Below are 19595 nucleotides of genomic sequence, written 5' to 3'. Positions count from 1 at the left end.
TACATCTTAATTATTTATTAATTATATAATTTTTAACTATAAGATATAAATATAATTAAAAATTATCATATATATAATATAATAGTATATTTATAATTAAAAATTATAAAATAATTTAATATAGTTATAATTAAAATTATTAAGAAAATATAGAAAAATGAAATATAATATTAAGTTTTATTTAGTTTATATATATATAAAATATTATATTAAAAGTATATAATACATTTAAAAAATATAGAACAATATATGTATAAATTTAGTTATCAATTTAATTTTGATTTGATATTGGTACAGTTTCAATTTAATTTTTAGTAAAAAATTAGAATCAAATTAAAGTATCAAAATAAGTTCAATTCGATATAAATTTTATTAGGGGTGTTTGGTTCATCTGTTGGGTGTAGCTGATAACTGATGGACATCTAAACAGATAAAATAGAGTGTTTAGTAAGTTTAAAAAAATAAAACTGATAGCTGATGGGTAGCTAATATAGTACCCATCAGTTGCAGTTTGTATCAACTTTATTTTCAGAGCTGATTTGATTTTATTTTTTATTTTGACTATATTATCCTTTTTATTTAACTCAAAAATTAACATTATTAATACTTTTATATTTTTTATTTATAATTTTAATATTTTAATTAATACATTTCAACTTTATTAAAATATTTTTTATTAATAACATAAAATATAAAAAATTTATTTATATCTAAAAATTTAAAATTAATTATAAGTTTTTTTTATCAATAATAATAATTATTTTATTATTTTATTTATATTTTTTAAATTATTTAATTATTTTTTAAAAAATTTAATTATTTTTTTATTTTAATAATAAAATAAATTAATAATTATATTTTTATTTAAATAATATAATAAATAATATAATATATTAATTTAATAATTATATATTTAATTTAATAATAAAATAAATAATATAATATAATAAATTTATAATTTTATATTTATTTTATTAAAAAAAATAAATAATAACAACAAAAAATAATTTTATTAATTACTTAATATAAATATATCAATTATTAATTAATAATAATAATTATAATCTAATAATTATCTGTATTTAACTGCTAACGAAATATGCCCTTAGTTTCATATATTTTTTTCGTTCAGTTCGATTTCCCACAATCCGTGCGCAGCCGGCGAAAAAAAGGCCATTTTTGCCTTGAATTTACTTAAAATATTGAGTTTATGGCAGCAGTTTGAAGATTAAAAGGACGGAAAAGCTTCAGGGTTCACCCATAGGACTCCTTTCTTTTTGGACTGAGCCGCTGTTGCTCGCTACTAGTACTAGAAATAATAGAAAATGTTCAGAGGCCTCACCACTCCCCTCTAAAGCTCTCCTCGCCGCCACCACTGCCGGCGGCACGTTGGAATATCCAATAAACGCAATACGTGCATTCTCAACATCCATTCCTTCTTCTTTTTCTTCTTCTTCTTCTTCTTCTTCAGAAGCTGAGCTTCGCAAGTACGTGGGCTACACAGCACTCTCCTTTTCTGTGGAGCCGCCACCTGCTATTCCTTTCCTTTCCCAGAAAATGACAACCACAAAAAGGCCCAAATCTTCCGCTGTGCTCCTCTGCCCGAGGATCTTCACACTGTCTCCAACTGGAGTGGAACCCACGAGGTTCAGACCCGAGCCTTTCACCAACCCGAGGATCTCCAACAACTGGAGGAGTTGGTGAAGGAATCTAATGAGAAGAAGGCCAAGATCCGTCCTGTGGGGTCTGGGTTGTCTCCTAATGGGATTGGGCTGGCACGGGCCGGGATGGTGAACTTGGCGCTGATGGATAACGTTCTGGAGGCGGAAAGGGAGAAGAAGAGGGTGAGGGTTCAAGCTGGGATTAGAGTTCAGCAGTTGGTTGATGGGATTAAAGAGTACGGTATTACTTTGCAGAATTTTGCCTCCATTAGAGAGCAGCAATTGGTGGCATAGTCTTTTTATATGAAAAAACTGTTGAACTGCTCGTTTGTAAGTTGATTGAATGATTGTGACCCATTTTGGTTTTGGAGAGAAAAATTTCATTTTTGTTTCCTATAATTTCGGAATCCTATGCTTTGCTCAAATTTAGAAATTGAATGGATCCCACATTCATAGCATCTGAATCTTCCCCACGTTGGATTGTAGTGAGAGAGGTTGCTGATCCTTGTATTGAGCGTGATACAGCACAAGTGATATATCTGCTTCCTGACCTAAAACTGCTGGTTGGGTCATTGCAATATATAGTTCTTACTTTTGGGTGAGGAAGTTCAACTAGTTAGCTGAAAGGATACCAATATGTTAATGTGCATCAATTTATAATGGGTGTTCCATCTTAATGTACTCTAATGAAAAATTTTTCTGCCTACTTATAGCATTTGGTAGCAGCCAGAGTTTTTTCTCTTATAATATTCGGCAGTTGAAAGAAGTAGATCTTACCAGGATTTGATTATTTGAGAATGAAGTGTAATTTGAAATGAAAAAAATTTGCTTAGTTTTTCTTGAGTTCATTATGATTAACTTGTGCCCGGTCTTTGATAAGCACAGTGCTAGGAAGAATCTGGATTGTCACTGAGTTTATATCAAATTGTACTAGGACTTTCAGGAATGAATTGGTGCTAAATATGCCTTTTTGCTTATTAGTTTGCATTTAACCTATTTGTGTGTTTGCTTCTCTTTAGGTTGGTGCACATGTTAATGGTGCAAGATTGCTACTTATTGATGAGCAGGTAATTAGCATGAAACTGGTCATTCCCGAGGAACAATAGAGATTTCAAAAGAGAAAGATTCAGAATTATTTTATCTGGCTCGCTGCGGTCTTGGGGTCCTTGAAGTGGTAACTGAAGTCAGCTTACAAAGTGTTGATAGGCAAGAGCTTGTGGAGCATACATTCATCTCAGACATGAAAGAGATCAAGAAAAACCACAAGTAATTATTTACTTACTTATTGGATCAAGTGGATGGTTGAAAATTCGTATCAAATTCAAAGAAATTAGATGTTTGGGAAATTGCAGCTTTTAAGTTCCTTAAAAGATTTAATAATTAACAAATAAAAAATGGTTTTTTATCCTCAATTTCTATTGCAATCTATTAGATGGTGAACTGTTTGTAGTTAGGAACCAGGGAAATTTTCCAACTCTAGTATCTGACTGTATGAAAATATGAATATTAAATTTCAGTCAGTAATAGGTTCTACACCTTTATCTGTCATGTAGTTGTGATGCTTCATTACCCATATTTCTGGTGTGAGACTGATGCAAAATGCTTCCATCTCTTCATAGTTTCTTTTTGTCGTACAAATCTCTCTCTCTCTCTCTCTCTCTCTCTCTCTCTGTCATTGCATAGTTGAAAAGAAATAATTATTGAGTTTCCTTTTGTTTGTCTGGAGTTAACATCCATATATTTTTGTTTTTCAGGAAATTGCTATCTGATAATAAGCATGTGAAATACCTATATATCCCATACACCGACAGCGTTGTGGTTGTGACATACAACCCTGTTTCAAAGTGGAAGGTTCCACCCATATTCAAGCTGAAATATAGCAAAGTTGAGGCTATACAGCATGTTTGTGATCTTTATAATGAGTCCCTCAATAAATTCAGGTAGGGCTATTGTCAATATTTTTATAGCTTTATATTACACATTAATACTTGTTTATTTGTTCAATATGTTAGGCTGGGGACTTAAGTCAAGGGAACCAATGATAGCAGTAGACAGTAGTTCATATCTGCATATCCCTTATAACAAACATGTGGATATATCGTGAATGTGCTAACCAGTAACTATTGTCAAGTGAGGAGAGAAAACTGATAACAGTGTTTCTTCTGGGATTCATAAAAGTCTGCAGAAGCGGAACTCTCATATTTATTTTCTTTATACTTCAATTTTCTTCTCTTACCTTTAGCTTGGCTTGAACATTGAAAGGTCTTTTTGTTTAGCCATTAAGTAGGAAAGGCATAATTTTTTTTTTTAAAAAAAATTTGTTAACCACAGTGAGAGGAGAAAATTTTGAAGTTTCTTGCTATTCTGCATTATCTTAGTTATAGACTATCTAATATATTTTTCCTTCATTGGCAGCATTTATTTAGTATTGAAACTGACTGCTTGAACTTCTGTGAAACCAAGCACATTGAGCCTATCCTTTAACATATGATCTTTTTGCAACAAATTAAACATACAAAATACATTGAGGGTTTTTTTGACAATGTTTAGTTATCTATATAAACAAATAAGAGAAGAGAACTAAACCACCAACTATAAGATAGAATAAATTCTTGCTCAAGATAAAAAGAAGGGGAAGAGCAACAAAGATAAGAAAAGAATAAGAAAAAAGTAACTTTGAAGGGACAAATGTTGATGACTTGATGCAATATAGGGTTTGGTTGGCCAACCACTTCTTTTAGGGAGTTTGTGGCTACTAATTGAAATCTTCTTGTTCTATTGTTTCCCTAATTTCTTTTGTTTGGTCTGTTTGTCCATGTCAATTAATTTGTGTACCTCAGTTACTTACAGGGCTAGACAACATGCAGCCAAATCTGTTGATGATGATGAACAGATGTAAATGAGCCTCATTTACAGAGTTAAGAGATGAACTGCTTGCTCTTGATCCTCTCAACAAAGACCATGTTATAAAGGTTAATCACGCTGAGGCTGAATTCTGGAGAAAGTTGGAAGGATGTAGTGAAGTGGAGTGATGAAATCCTGGGCTTTGATTGTGGTGGGCAACAATGGGTATCGAAAACTTGTTTTCCTACTGGTACCCTCTCCAAGCGAAGCATGAAAGACCTTGAATACATAGAAGAGCTGAAGCAGCTTATAGAGAAAGAAGAGATACCTGCACCTGCTCCTACAGAGCAGCGTTGGACAGCTTGCAGCCAGAGCTCCATGAGTCCAGCTTCAATCTTAGCTGAAGATGATATATTCTAATGGGTAATTGCAGTGCATCTTTCAACAATTGTTAGATACATCTTTTTATACCTGAGGATTTGATTTAATGCTGTTCTTCTCATATCAATTTTGACCCTGATACAAAAGCTCATAAAATTTTGTAACTAAAATATCATGCTGCATTCATGACCATTTCGCTTCCGTGTACACTATGTATCTGTGTCCAGTAATCTACTTCCCTATAATTGGTATGATTCAGATTACACGACTTCTCGAATTTATGTACAGATGATCTCTTACTTCAACTGAACTTTAAATAGTTCTGGACCTTCAACTGAATTTTTGAAATCTAACCATAAAATTCTGGTTTATAAATTTGCAAAACAAACTGAACTATTTAAGTAAAACAAACTGTAGTATTTGAGTTCAATTTGGTTTGGTTTCTTTACTAGTGTCTGGTATTTGCATCTTTACAGATGTCTAATGCTAGCTATTGGTTTCTAACTTGCTACGAAAAAAATTACATAATTAAAAATACTCAAGTATAATTCTAGAGGTGGATTTGAAGGAATAGTATGAGGATATATATTTATTTAGTAAATATGCATTGATAAGTCATGGTTTCTTTTGTTACTTGAAAATGTGATATATATCCCCTTCTTGAATGTGAGTGAGTTTATATATATATATATAGGGTTAAGCTTAATCAATCTAACATTGTCTCAGTCTAAACATTGGCTGTACTTAAGGAGTCTCATTTTTTGGCTCGTATAAAGCTCAATCCATAATTTTCATCCTGAACAATAAGTCAGGTTTCAAGCTTCCTCAGCTCAATTGACAGCCCTGTATTTCACATTTTCTATGCTTGTTGATGTAGAACCAGGGTATATAGATCAAATTGATGTAGAATCAGGAAATATAGATCAAAGGAAACAAACTCTTAAGAAAAGAGAAACAAATTCTCAGGAATTAGGAGAAACAAATTCTCAGGAATTAGGAGAAATTAATACTCAAATAGACTTTATTAAATCTCAGCTGTAATAATTATAATCAAGCTAATAATAATATAAACTCTAGGTCCTATTTATAGAGCATATAATCCTAATCACATTAGGATTTAGAACTTCTAATCAAATGAAATACTAATTAAGATAAACTAAAATAATAATAATAATAATAATAATAATAATAATAATAATAATAATAATAATAATAATAATAAAAATCTATAAAATTCTAAACTTAATAAAACTCTTAAATTTCCTAATTTTACAATGATTATAACTCCTAAATTCCATCTTCCAATAATGCATCACTTGTAGGCTGTAGTTGGTGGTTACGTGTTAAGGGCCCTTGTGTAGGATCGAGTTAATGGACGATGAACAGGGTAATCCTCCTCAGATCGAGAAGACGTTCCCTTGTTGATGTACCTGCCTTTCCTTGAAGAACCTATTGTGATGGAAGGGAGAGCTTGTTTGAGGGAGCTCTAAACCTCTAGATGATTTGTAAATAATTCTACCCTTTATTCATGAAATTGTTCTCTTTAAATAGAGATTGCATAATAGCATTTTCCAAGATAGGAACCTATAATTAAGGAGCCTATAATCAAGGATTTTTATTTGAAATAAAAGACTTCTAAAAATAAACATCTTAATCAGGAAACCATTGAAAAATTATTTGCTGCCATCTTTGATGTTTTCCTTATTTAGTGCCTAATGTCTCTTATATGCCTTTCCAATGAAAGCATCTGTAACATTACTCCCCTCCTAGAGAAAGAGCGTGTCCTCAAGCTCAAAGTGTGGATAAGCTTCCTTAAAATGTGTTACTGTCTCCCAAGTGGCTTTAGTTGAAGGCAGACCACACCACTGAACTTATATTTTCCATGTGCCATGGTTCAGACGTGAATGGATAATATGGCAAGGAACAGGGATGACACGACCATCTTCTGAAGGTGGTAAGGATGGAGGAGTACTTGGTAGGTCCCCTTTAAATGCTTTTAGAAGTGAGACATGGAAAATATTAGGAAGTTTACAATCAGATGGCAACTCCAATTGACAAGCAACTTGGCCAACCTTACTCAACACCTTAAAGGGTCCATAGAACTTTGGCCCAAGCTTGTGGCGCAACTTGCAAGCAAGTGATTTCTAGCGATATAGATGTAAATGTAACCAGACTAGGGACTCAGGTGCAAACTCCAAATCACAGTGCCCTTTGTCATAGTATGTTTTCATGCGATGCTGAGCTTGTTGCAATCGATGACGAATACCTTGTAAGACCATATCTCTGTCCATCAAGGCCAGATCTACTGCTTCAACACGAGAGGAACCAACATCATATGACAATAAACGGAGGGTCACGCCCGTATACCACCTTAAAAAGAGAGGTCAAAAGAGATGTGTGGAAGGAGGTGTTGTAATAGTACTCAGCCCATGGAATCCATTCCACCCATTTCTTTGGTTTATCACCAACAAAACAATGCAAGTACATTTCAATGGTTCGATTAACCACTTTTGTTTGATTGTCCGTTTGTGGATGGTAGGCGGAAGAGAAAGCAAGCTTGGTACCACATAACCGAAAGAGCTCCTTCCAAAAATACAGCGTACCTATCACATACTATAGATTCTGGTAGGCCATGCAACCGAACCACCTGCTCAAAAAAATGTGAGCCACACTAATAGCTGTATAAGGGTGAGCCATTGGAATGAAATGAGCATGTTTTGAAAACTGGTAAAAAATAACAAATAACACAGATTTTCCCCATCACTTTGGCAAGCTATCAATGAAATCCATAGAGATGTCAGCCCAAATCTGTGTAGGAATGTTGAGAGGTTGGAGTAAACCGGCAAGACTCAAATGCTCAGTTTTATTACGCTGACATATAGGGCATGCTGCAACATAATCCCTTATTGTTGATTTCATACCCTTCCAATAAAAATCATGGCATAGTCGTTGCAATGTCTTATTGACTCCTTCATGGGTGGTATCATGAAAATTAGATAATAGCGGTGCAATTAATGGAGAAGATGGCAAAAGATAAACTCTATTTTTATAGAGGATTAAGCCATCTCGCAAGGTCCACAAAGTGCCCAATTCTCCTTCTGCCACCTTGGTTCGCAAATCTTGAAGCGATTCTGATTCAGCAATTTCCCTTCGGATCTCATCAAAAAATAGAACCTATGGTTGAGAAATGGCACACATCCCTTCTTCCTCAGTTCGGCGGGATAGTGCATCTGCGGCTCTATTTAAGTGACCTCCTTTATACTCGACTCTGAAATTGAAATCCATTAGTTTGCTAACCCAATGTTGTTGGGGCGAGGTGGAGAGCCTTTGGTCGAGCAAATATTTTAGACTGTAGTGATCTGTGTGGATAAGGAATGATCTCCCCCATAAATATGGATGCCTTAATTCTCTTTTATAGGCTGGTAGTTTAAAATGCCTTGCTGCCAATTTTCTACTAAAAAATGCAATGGGATGGCCATTTTATTGAAGAACTGCCCCAATTCCTCCATCGGAGGCATCACATTCCACGATGAATTCATCGATAAAATTTGGTAGCTGTAAAACTGGTTTAGCGGCGAGGGCGTGCTTAAGGTTGGTAAAGGAAGCCAAAGCTGATTTGGTCTAGTGGAAGGAGTTGCGTTTCAACATACTGGTCAAGGGAGCTGCAATCTGGCCATAATTGTGAATGAATTTCCTGTAATACCCAGCCAGCCCAAGAAAACCACAAAGAGCAGTTGTGGATTGTGGTTGTGGCCATTCAATGACGGCCTGAATTTTGCTAGAATCAACAGATACACCTGCACTAGAAATAACATATCCGAGTCGAGCATTCCCAGCTTTGGCTTTTAAAAGAAATATGGTAAAAAAATAAGAATAAATAAATCATCCAAATGTGTGAATCAAGTGTTCATCCCATGTTTTGTAGAATAAATTAAGATAAAAAGAAAAAAAGAGATGAAAGTGTGATGAGGTGAATTCTGAATACAATCAGCTTGAGAAGTTGAAGGTTTAGGGGGAGTTAGTAAGAATTAGGGGATTTAATTAGTGAAGATGATGAAAGTGCGTTTTCTCAATGTCAATGTCATCTCAATCGGATCCATTCGTTATTAGTTAGAAGATGATCTAATTTGGTGAAATATTGAAACATTGCTGAAGCATTAAGCAATTTTTATTCTTCCACGAATGGAAAATTTTTGAAATTTCATTATAGTTAGTTAGTTGGTAGTTGTGGTTGTTGTTGTAGTCTCATTTAATGGTCTCTCAAGTAATATCCAGTGAGAAGAGTCTGACTGCTGATCTGATGAATATGTGATGGCTTTGACTAATAAAACTCTGAACTGACTGATACTCTTCCACCTGTTTTGTTTTTTGTTTCACAATTCAGCTTACCTAGTGGTTTGTTGCCTTGGGTGGTCCAAAAAAAGCACAGGTTGTATTAATAGTGTTCCATGTGTTAATCTTGCTCTCTCCTCCTTTTTTTATAGAACCATAATTGAGCTTCTCTTATCATGTGAAATGCTGCTAGTCTCACCTTGTCTACCTCCAAAGTTCGTTGATTGTAAAAAAATTGTTCACATCGATGGAGCCACACCAAGGGATCACCAGATCCATCGAAGGAAGGAAAATCTAGTTTTGCATATCGGGGTACTATCAACCCTCCTTGTCATACTTCTGATCTTTCCCCTCTTTGCTGTGGGAAGGGAACATGGCTGTTACTACCAGACGTACCATCTTCTTCCTGTGTTGTTTTCTTGCTTGAAGATTTTAAGAATTCCAGTAGCTGTCATGACAAGTCATCAATGCGGGATTCTACTCGAGAGCAGGATTCCTGCATTTTCTGAACACAAGTATTGGTTTCCTGCATAAATGTTTCAACTTTATCATGCTAGTTAGGATCACCCATTTCGTTCTGCTCTGATACCAAGTTGTTAAGGGGCCTCGTCTAGGATCGAGTTGATGGACGATAAACAGGGTAATCCTCCTCAGATTGAGAAGAGGTTCCCTTGTTGATGTTCCTGCCTTTCGTTGAAGAACCTATTGTGATTGAAGGGAGAGCTCGTTTGAGGGAGCTCTAAACCTCTAGATGATATGTAAATAATTCAGCCCTTTATTCATGAAATTGTTCTCTTTAAATAGAGATTGCATAACAGCATTTTCCAAGATAGGAACCTATAATTAAGGAGTCTATAATCAAGGATTTTTATTTGAAATAAAAGACTTCTAAAAATAAACATCTTAATCAGGAAACCATTGAAAAATTATTTGCTGCCATCTTTGATGTTTTCCTTATTCAGTGCCTCGCGTCTTTTATATGCCTTTCCAATGAAAGCATCTGTAACATTACCCTCAAACCTTATTTTTATTTTTTTATCAGGTTGGTATAATCATGTATCTTCCTACAATGGATGCTCGCCAAAGAAAGGAAATTGCAGAAGAATTCTTCCACTTCAGGCATCTAAGTCAGGCACAGTTGTAGGACAAGTATTCTGCTTTTGAACATTGGGCCAAGATTGAGGTATTGATCGAATCTTTTCATGATCTTTTCTTTTAGCTTATGTTTAATTAAAAAGAAGTTGATCTACTACAGTACTACGTACTTCCAAGTTCCAATTAATTTAAATTGAAATTTTTGTTTTGATATTATATGCACTTCAATTCTTTTCTGTTTTTGCCCTAAAAAATTTCAGTGCTATATTTTTATTTCAATTTTACAAATCTGATGCATGTATTCATAGTAAGTAGTTGAAAGCCAACGTTTAAACCTTCCCTTTCATTCAACACATTTCTTCACTGCCACATAAATTCTCCCCATTGGATGGTGTTTGCATTCGAGTTGTTAAGCATCCTATTAATCTGATTGGTCTGTGATTAATGTTATCAAACTGATGTTTCATTGAATCATTGTTATTTAAAAATTAACAAAATCTTGCGTAGGTTCCAAAGGACCAGGAAGAGTTTCAGCTCTGCAAGCAAGGCTAAGAACGCGTTTTCCAGTGGAAGCATATAATAAGGCACGCAAGGAATTGGATCCCAACAGAATCCTTTCGAATAATAAGCTGAAAAAGCTGTTCCCATCATCAGAGGGCATTTGAGAAGCATCTTTTTTTTTTTATTGGTTAGTCATTTTGTTCTATCGTATAAATTCTGAATGCTTGATATTGTATCATCCTTTTGCCAGTCTGCTGGAATTGCTTCAGCCTATGTTCTCAACTGTACATTAATTTGACAGAAATGGCCATAAAATAAGAATGTATACGGTTTAAGAAGTATACAGTTAACGGTACCATATCCTATAGAAGTTTTCTGGTGATTAAGGCTCAGTCTTGTGTTTAAAGCTGCTTTAGAGCTTAAATGTATATTGGAAGCAAATGGGAAAGATTCTGAGTCTGGTAAAATATAATCTGGTCTCCGTGAGTTCCATGTATTATGATAGAAATATCAGAACTGCAGAATCATTCTATCCTAGTCTTAAATAAATTGTTTACACGTTTGTGCATGTTTTAATTGGTTTTGATTTCAAGATTTAGAATGTCTAAAGGCTTAATGGCTATTTATCACTTGTGGTGGTGCATAAACTGTTCAACATCACATGATAATTAAAATCAGGACTGTCATGGTTTGCTGTTTGTAACTTGGTATCCTATCCCTGTCTTTTACGTGCTGGAAAATAAGTATTTAATCATTGCGTTTGCAGAGCCTTGAATTGTAGAAACCTATTCAGGCAAATATTAGATCATGAACTACTTGAAAAGACATGTACTTAGACATATAAAAGTGGAATCTAAATGGAGAGCAAGGAATAAGGAATTCTAGCTGTGGGCTAGGAACCGAGTTGATTTGAAAGCCTACAATGATGTGGCACTTGGTCAGAACCTAGTGTTAAGCATAATCCAGTTTGATTTGTCTGCCAAGTATATTAAACTGAGCAGACCCAGAAATTAGGTCTTTGTTACAAGTGATAAGGCTGGAAGGTTTAGGTCTTTGTTATTAGTGATGCTTATCACTCTAAAACTCTAATTTTAGAACTGTGGTAGTTTTTCATCACTTAAACAATGGGAACTAGCTGCAAACGCAAAAACTCAGAAATGAAACTTGAATGTAAGGAAATAAAAAGAGAAATATAATAGTATAGATATTGTTTGCTACATATATTTGTCTTACCAATTACATTTTATTACCATAATCTGATCAAATAGAGAAAGCAGAACAATCAAAGACAAATCTATTGCTGAAGCTTTGCTTATTGGAATCGCCGGTCACAATTTAGAAGCAGGCTTCACAAAGCCAACAGCAACACAAAGCGAAGAGGCTGTTCCAACAAGGGAAAATAACAACAGAAAAGATGAGCATTAGGGGTGAAAAGGAAAGAAATACATAAGCTTTTCTGAAGATTGTTGTGCTCTTTAATATCTACTGACATCCTCTGATCCATAAACATAGTACATATCCATGTGAGAGAAGAAAATAACTCTCTATGAGATGGGGAGTAGTTAAAAGCCCTAATTAGAAACAAATATGCAAAGTTGTTCTTGCTACAAAAATTAGCTTTCCTTACCATCCTTCAATGAAGCCTCTGTCTCCTTTCTTCTTTGTATGAGGGAAACACTTCTTCTCAGTGGTGAGAGTCTCTGTGGGGTATCCTTTCAAAGAATACAAAAGATATAGAAGTCAGTTCTGCCCTACTGAAAAGAAAAACCTGTTCACAAGCACACAGAGAAAAGGAGATAAGAAACCTGCAGGAGGCTTGTTCTTTTGCTTTTCTGAGTTAGGCATTGGAGGCAAAACAGAAGAATCTTGAGCTTGAGCCTAGTCCTGTCTCTCTTGTTGAGCTACTGTTCTATTGACGGAGGTGAAGGTGCTTAAACTACGATATATCTGCAGTTGTTTATATGCATTCATGAATCTCTCTCTAAATGAATAGGTAAAGAAATTTGATAAGCTTTCACTTTCGGTTGGCACTAATTGATTCCCAAAGTTACCTTTTTTTTTCCCCTGGGGCAGGTAATTAAAATATTCCAAAGTTTTCCAATTCAGACAGCTAATCTAGTCCTGTTTCAGACTTCCTGGTATCGGTATGAAGTTGATGTTTAGGAGATTGAACTTGGTTTTGCAAAAGGCATCCAGAGCTCTTAAAAGGGCAGCTCCCATAGGCTGTAGGGTAAAAGATATTGCTACCCAGACCTGGCCAGCTGGCCAGTTTGGTCCGGTCCTTGGAACCAAGGGCATGGGACCGAACTGCGGTGTCCCTTGGTTTGTCTGGTTTTGGTTTCGGTTTGAGCCAATCCAATGGTTTTTGTTTTCAATTTTCTTTTTTTAAAGAAAAAATGCGGTCTAAACTGGATCGATTCTGGTCCTGTTTTGATTTCAAGAGTAGAGATGAAATGGTCTGGTTCTGGTTCAGACCCACGAACCTCTGGTCTGGTTCTAGCGTAGGTTAGATTAGTTCTGTTGGCAGGTCTATTGCCACCTTTAGCCTTTTGTTTGATCTTTGAAGTTTGTACACGTGTCTGCTCTAAAAGAATGCTAGATTGAATAGATAAAAGCATCTGAAACTGATTGGAAACTAGGTTTTTCCCAGCTCAAAAGCTTGCAAAACAAAAAGGCATATGAAGGATGCCTGATTTGGATTCCTTACTTGAAACAGAAGAGAACAAAGGCTCCAATGGGAACATTTGTTTGCTGTATATTTCCCCTCAGAATATATGCTTTTGCTTTATTAGTTTCACTTGCATAAGCAAAATACTGAAAGAATAGTGTTGACTTTTGCAAATGAGTATAAACATATCTAAAATTCTCATTTACAGTGAACATCATTTGGGATTAGCATCAAGTGAACATCATTTACAGTGAAAATGAGTTTATCCAAATGCAGGTGTCATGACTTGTTTAGATTGCATACCATAATAATTGAGGATAATGTACACAGGCATCTTCAAAGGAGAGGTGCTCCGTGATGAGGGGCAGAATGTTGGCTGTATAAAGATTAGGTTATTATAAATAGGACAAATATTCTCCTTTTACTTGTGAAAAAAGCATGTATGCTGTTAGTTTTTCTCTAAATTTTTCTGATCATTGTGTGCATTATTATTTTTTTAAAAATATAATTGGCTTTAATTAGGATTCGAACTCGAGATTTTATAGTCTTGAGTCATACTAAGATTGATTTTGTGCTAACTTAATTTAGTCTTGAGCGAATACAAACTATTTCTGCATCACCATATGCATCGCACAAGAAATAATGGACGGTTTTGATACCATTAATACAATGAACGTAGAAAAATTACACTCAAAAATTAACTTTTGAGATTAGAGAACTCCAATCTATATATACGCATATTGAAATCCCTTATCTTTAATGTGGGACATAGGTTATCTAATGGGATTGTAATAGGATGTTTGAACAAAAAGGTGATGCCATGATGGATAGGGTGTTAGACATGTAACGAAGGATGAGGTGAATTAATAAGCGATTGCATATAGAAGTGGCAAACGAATCGATTTGAGCGGAGTGGTGTTACGGGTCATCTTGAATTTCATCTTTTTAAAGTGGTAATTAGTTGAGCCATTTCAAGTTGTGAATAAATGGGAAGGGTATATGTGAAAATCTTCTCATCCGAATTTAATTAATATTTTAAAATTTTGAATTCATCCTAAATTAGATTAAAATTTATTCTTAACTATTCAAACTCGTTTCAAAGTTGATTATTATTACTAAAAGAAAAAATTCGAACCTATTTAATTTTATAATATTTCAATGAATAATTTGCGTAAAAAAATTATTTTGATTAATAATTTATATTTTAAAATTTAATAATTTCATAAAATATTTAAATTTCATATTATATAAAGTAAAATATATAAAAGTTTATAAATACTATTATAAAAAATACATATTTTGTATTTAATTAAATATTTATATAAACGGATTTGAGTAATAAATATCCAATATGTAAAATTTCAACCCGACCCGAATCCGTCATGATTATTATTTTTCAAATTCGAATTAGTCCCGAACTCGATTATACACTATCCAAACTCATTCTATTAGGGTTCGGTTGAATTGAGTACCTGTAAAAATTCGATTTATTATTATCTCTAGATTTGAATACTTATTAGGTAGCCATTTAAAAAGGATTTTGAGTTAATTTATAGGTTATAAAAATTAAAATGTTTTTCACAAAAAAAAATTATTTTATTTATTAATTATTTTTAGACCTAAGAATTAATTAAATTAATTTTTTTGAAATTAATTTAATTAATTTTATTTTATAAATTTGTAGCGTGAGATAATTATTAATTAAATCAATGATGATTAATGGATGGTTATACGAAAGAAGGGAATTGGCAGCAGTTATAAATGGTTTCAAGTGGTTCAAAGAAGTGAGCAGGTGGTTACAGGTTGTATAACATGATAAAGTGTGTTCCAAAGTTTTTTAGGAGTCTTCTAGATAACTGCAGGCAAAACTATAAAAGTCAGATATACTACAATGTGAAAAAACTCCAAAACCCAATAACATCAAATAACAATAATTCAATCAGACTCTAGCAATTTTTTATATTAATTTCTTGCATTTAATTTCAAACCTTCTACTCTCTTTTCAATTAATTTAAACATTCTTTTGATTTTAATTTAGTTGCCTTTTAATTTTATAGTGAAATTAATGAAACTGCGTTCAATGTAGTTAGTTTCCACAGTCGTTTGATCCAGATGTCAGAGCGCAATCCCAGGTGACGTACTTATTATCTGACACACCTACATATTTCCTAAGCTGCTAGCTAGCTAAATTGTTTTCTAACCAAACAAAATGTTAATATTTTTCATTTAATTTTTATATCAAAATTTGGATTCAACAAAACAATTTAAACATATTAACTTTAGATTGAATTATATGATGAATTTTTCATTTTTATAGTCATTTAACAAGAGTCATTTCAGTTTTTGCATAAAATAAAATTAATTATTAACCTACTTTAAGTTGAATAAATTTGAATTAAATTTACAAATTAAATCAAAATTTATCACATCTAATTGCATCATCCTTGCATATCCATACTAATGAAAGAAAATGTAAATGTTGTTTCCAAGTGGGGACAATACATTAATTATTTGGTTCCCTTATTGCCCTAAAATTAGACGAGTTAGTACATATTATTAATTTACAGTGACGCTGACTAGGCTAAGCAATAAAAGGGTTTCCACTTTCCCCATCTCAAAAACGTTAGTTCAGATGTCCCAATCTAACATTTATAAATTTTTGGGAAGTAATCTCTGCTCTTTCAACATCAGTGGAGTACTTTCAACTTTGTCTTCCTATCTCATGTAGTTTTTGTTAAAATTAATATTTTTTTTGTCTTTATTCTTTTAAAATCCAATTAAAACATTTGTAATTTTAAAAAAATTAAACTTTTTAGTTCTTCAGATAAATTTTTATAAAAAAAAATAATTAGCAAATTTTAGCACTAATTAGCGGGACTATATAGCGGATAATTAAAATTATAAGAACTATATAGTATGCATAGTTAAATTTTAGAGACTAAACGATAAATATTCAAAACTAAATTAACTAATGTTTTTTTTTTTTTTTTTTTTTTTTTTTTTAATAAAAAGACTAAAGAGTTTGATTTTATAGAATAAAGACATTTTAATTGAATTTTTAAAAAATAAAGACTGAATAATTAATTTTAACAAACTAAAGGGACTTGTAATATTTTACCCTTAATTCAATGCCTTTCAGTTATCTATAATTGGTGTCTAATGCTCCATCATAAGCATTAGGGTCTGCATCACTAGAAAGTATATCAAAGAAATATCTATTATCATTATGCTTAGAAATATTTATTAGTTAAGGAACAAATAATAATCATAGTATGCTTAGAATTAAATTAAATTTAACCATCAAAAACTTAATTGATGCCACTAGAGTACACTTGTGCAACATGATTAATTATTGACCATTGTTATTTGACACAACTAATTGTTTCAAATTTCTTTACTATATAATTTTCTATATTAGCCATCATTAAACATCTTCATTTCATTTGCTTTCACCTTTTATCCCTAGACTCAAATTATTATTGCCACTTTCTCATAATTTTATTCCATATTTTATGATAGTTTTGAGAAATTATTTTTTAATATTGACATATGCCTCAAAAAAAAAAACATGCTTAAGATTTATAACCCATTATTGGGCTTTGTTTTTATACACCACATTAGTTTTATATCCTCAATTTAATGAAAAGAAAATGATTTATTCATAAATTAGAATGGCACCATGGCCAGAGGACGAGACCAAAGACAAGGAGAAGCCTTTGTAGGAGATAATCCTTGTCCTTTAAGGTTCCTTCACTATGTAACTGTTTGTTGTTAACTTGGTATTCTTTGATCCCAATATTGTTACCATGTACAATTTTCATGTAACACAAACTCTTTAGCTTTGTATACATCAACCAATAGTTTTTGACAACGCTCACTTAACTCTGCTTCTACATGGTATCAGAGCCACACAACTGTTTAGTTTTCAATGACTATTTCTCAGGCTCTAATCTCTCCTACTTCTTCAAGCTTTTCTCCTGCTTTTTCAATTTTTGCCTAATACCCACCCATCAAATTAACTTCTTTGGGTCATTTCTGCTTATATTAATGATATGTCTTTTAAACTCGATAACATTCTTTTTTTCACCTGCTATTCATCATAACTTATTGTCTGTTAATGCATTTACTCATTAAAATAATGTTTCAATAGAATTCTTTCCTTACTTTTTTCTTGTGAAGAATATTCCCATGAATCAGATCTTGTTACAAGGCCCAAGAAAGGATGGACTCAGTGCCACTAAAGTTCTATTCTTTTCACCCTTCAGAGGCCAACAATGCTTCTTTTCAGACTTGGCATGCCTAATTGGGTCATGCCCAAAATCACATTGTTAGGAAATTAGTTTCTGCTAATAAATCATCTTCTACTGATTTTAATTCCTATGTTCCATGTCATGATTTTTAAGTTAGTAAAATGTATAAGCTTCCTTTTTCACCTTCCCATTCTCAAGTTAATAGTCCATTAGAATTAATTTGTTCAGATGTATGGGATCCTTATCTTATTTCTTTTGTCAATGGTTATAATTATTATGTCCTATTTTTTTGTTTTTATCATTTTAGCAAGTATTCGTGGATCTACTTCATTAAATGAAAATCAAATATATTAAATGGGTTCATCAAATTTAGAAATATCGTTGAGAAATATTTTTGTGTGCCAATAAAGAATTTTCAAGCAGATTGGAGTGGGAAATTTCAAGCTCTAACACCTTATCTTCAAGACCATGGCATAACACAATAGGCATCTTGTTCACACACCCCTAAACAAAATGGATGTGCGGAATGTAAACACAAACATATTGTTGAGATGGGCCGAGCATTCTTACACCATGCCTAAATTCCCTTAAAATACTAGACATATGCCTATGAAGAAAGTGTTTACACCGTAAATTGTTTACCATCAACTCATAATTCATCATGTCACCATATGAAATTTATTTAAAATCAAGCCCAATTATGATGAGTTATGTGTTTCTGGATGTTTATGTTCCCATAGTTGAAACCATACACTAAAAATAAGCTAGACCCTAGATCAAGTCATTGTGCTTTTCTTGACTATAGCAAAATACACATATTTGCTTGGATATTCTTATTAGCAAACAATTTATCTCACACCATATCTTGTTTTTTTATCAAGTACTTTCGTTCATTAGTGGTAATGGTAATAATGCAACAACAAGTCCATCGACCAAATTGCATGAATTTAACAACCCTGTATTGTCTTTACCAATGCTTAGCACATGCACTAACCAAAAGTCAGATGAAATCCATGGCCCACCTCCACAAATGTAGTTAGCCCTATGTTCCAAAGAGCGAAGAAAGGCCTTGTGTGATCAAGTTCTCATGAGGGGACTTTCACTTTCCTCCTTTGAGTTAATCCTTTGGAAGTTTCAAATATGACGCTCAAATTGATCAGGTTGAGGAGAGCGCCGACTCTTGCCTACCAACAAATTTCCCTCCAAATGGGAAATCTCAAAACTTTCCAACTCAGCCACATCAATAAATAACTAGCTCTTTAATAAATATCCCAAGTTATCCATTTAACACCTGTAATCTTATATAGAAAAAAAAAAAAAAAACTCCCAACGCCCACACAACAAAATACCATTTCATCCCTTAATTTCAAAACCACCAAATAACCAACTTCCCATCAAGAACTTGACACCCTATCCCAATCTATTATGTACACCTCCCATGTGTCCTCATCATAACCAAGACCTCTCTCTTTTCACAACACCTCAAGCTACCAATTTTTCACTAACCATGACACCTAGCAGTCCCAAATCAATGCCATCTAAAATATAAAAGACTACCCAATCTAAAAACATAAAAGACTACTAGGTCTCCATCATCATGTTAGCCTAAACTTGAACAACAAGGACTTTCACTTGTTATAGGCTTCATTAATTATCCTCCAAATTCCTTTCATCCACTCAAAATAAATTCCACAACACCATCTCAGCCCTTACTGCAAACAATAACTCATTAAACTAAAATCCACCCTATGATTACTTGTTCACAAATAAGTAATTTGAAATTGAACAATTACACAGCTTTTACCACCACTAATCCTATCCTTATATGTTATGCCAAGGCAATAAATGATAAACTTTGGAGAG

The 19595-nt window shown here is 33.2% G+C and overlaps 1 pseudogene; it reads left to right on the top strand.

Annotated features, from left to right (window-relative positions):
• Positions 1-477: 477 nt before the first annotated feature.
• On the top strand, positions 478-11153 carry LOC110664737 (L-galactono-1,4-lactone dehydrogenase, mitochondrial-like; annotated as a pseudogene).
• The last annotated feature ends 8442 nt before the right edge of the window (positions 11154-19595 follow it).

This window comes from Hevea brasiliensis, chromosome 3 (assembly GCF_030052815.1).
Source record: "Hevea brasiliensis isolate MT/VB/25A 57/8 chromosome 3, ASM3005281v1, whole genome shotgun sequence".
Classification (NCBI taxonomy): Eukaryota; Viridiplantae; Streptophyta; class Magnoliopsida; order Malpighiales; family Euphorbiaceae; genus Hevea; species Hevea brasiliensis.
This window is presented reverse-complemented; position numbering and strand designations above follow the sequence as displayed.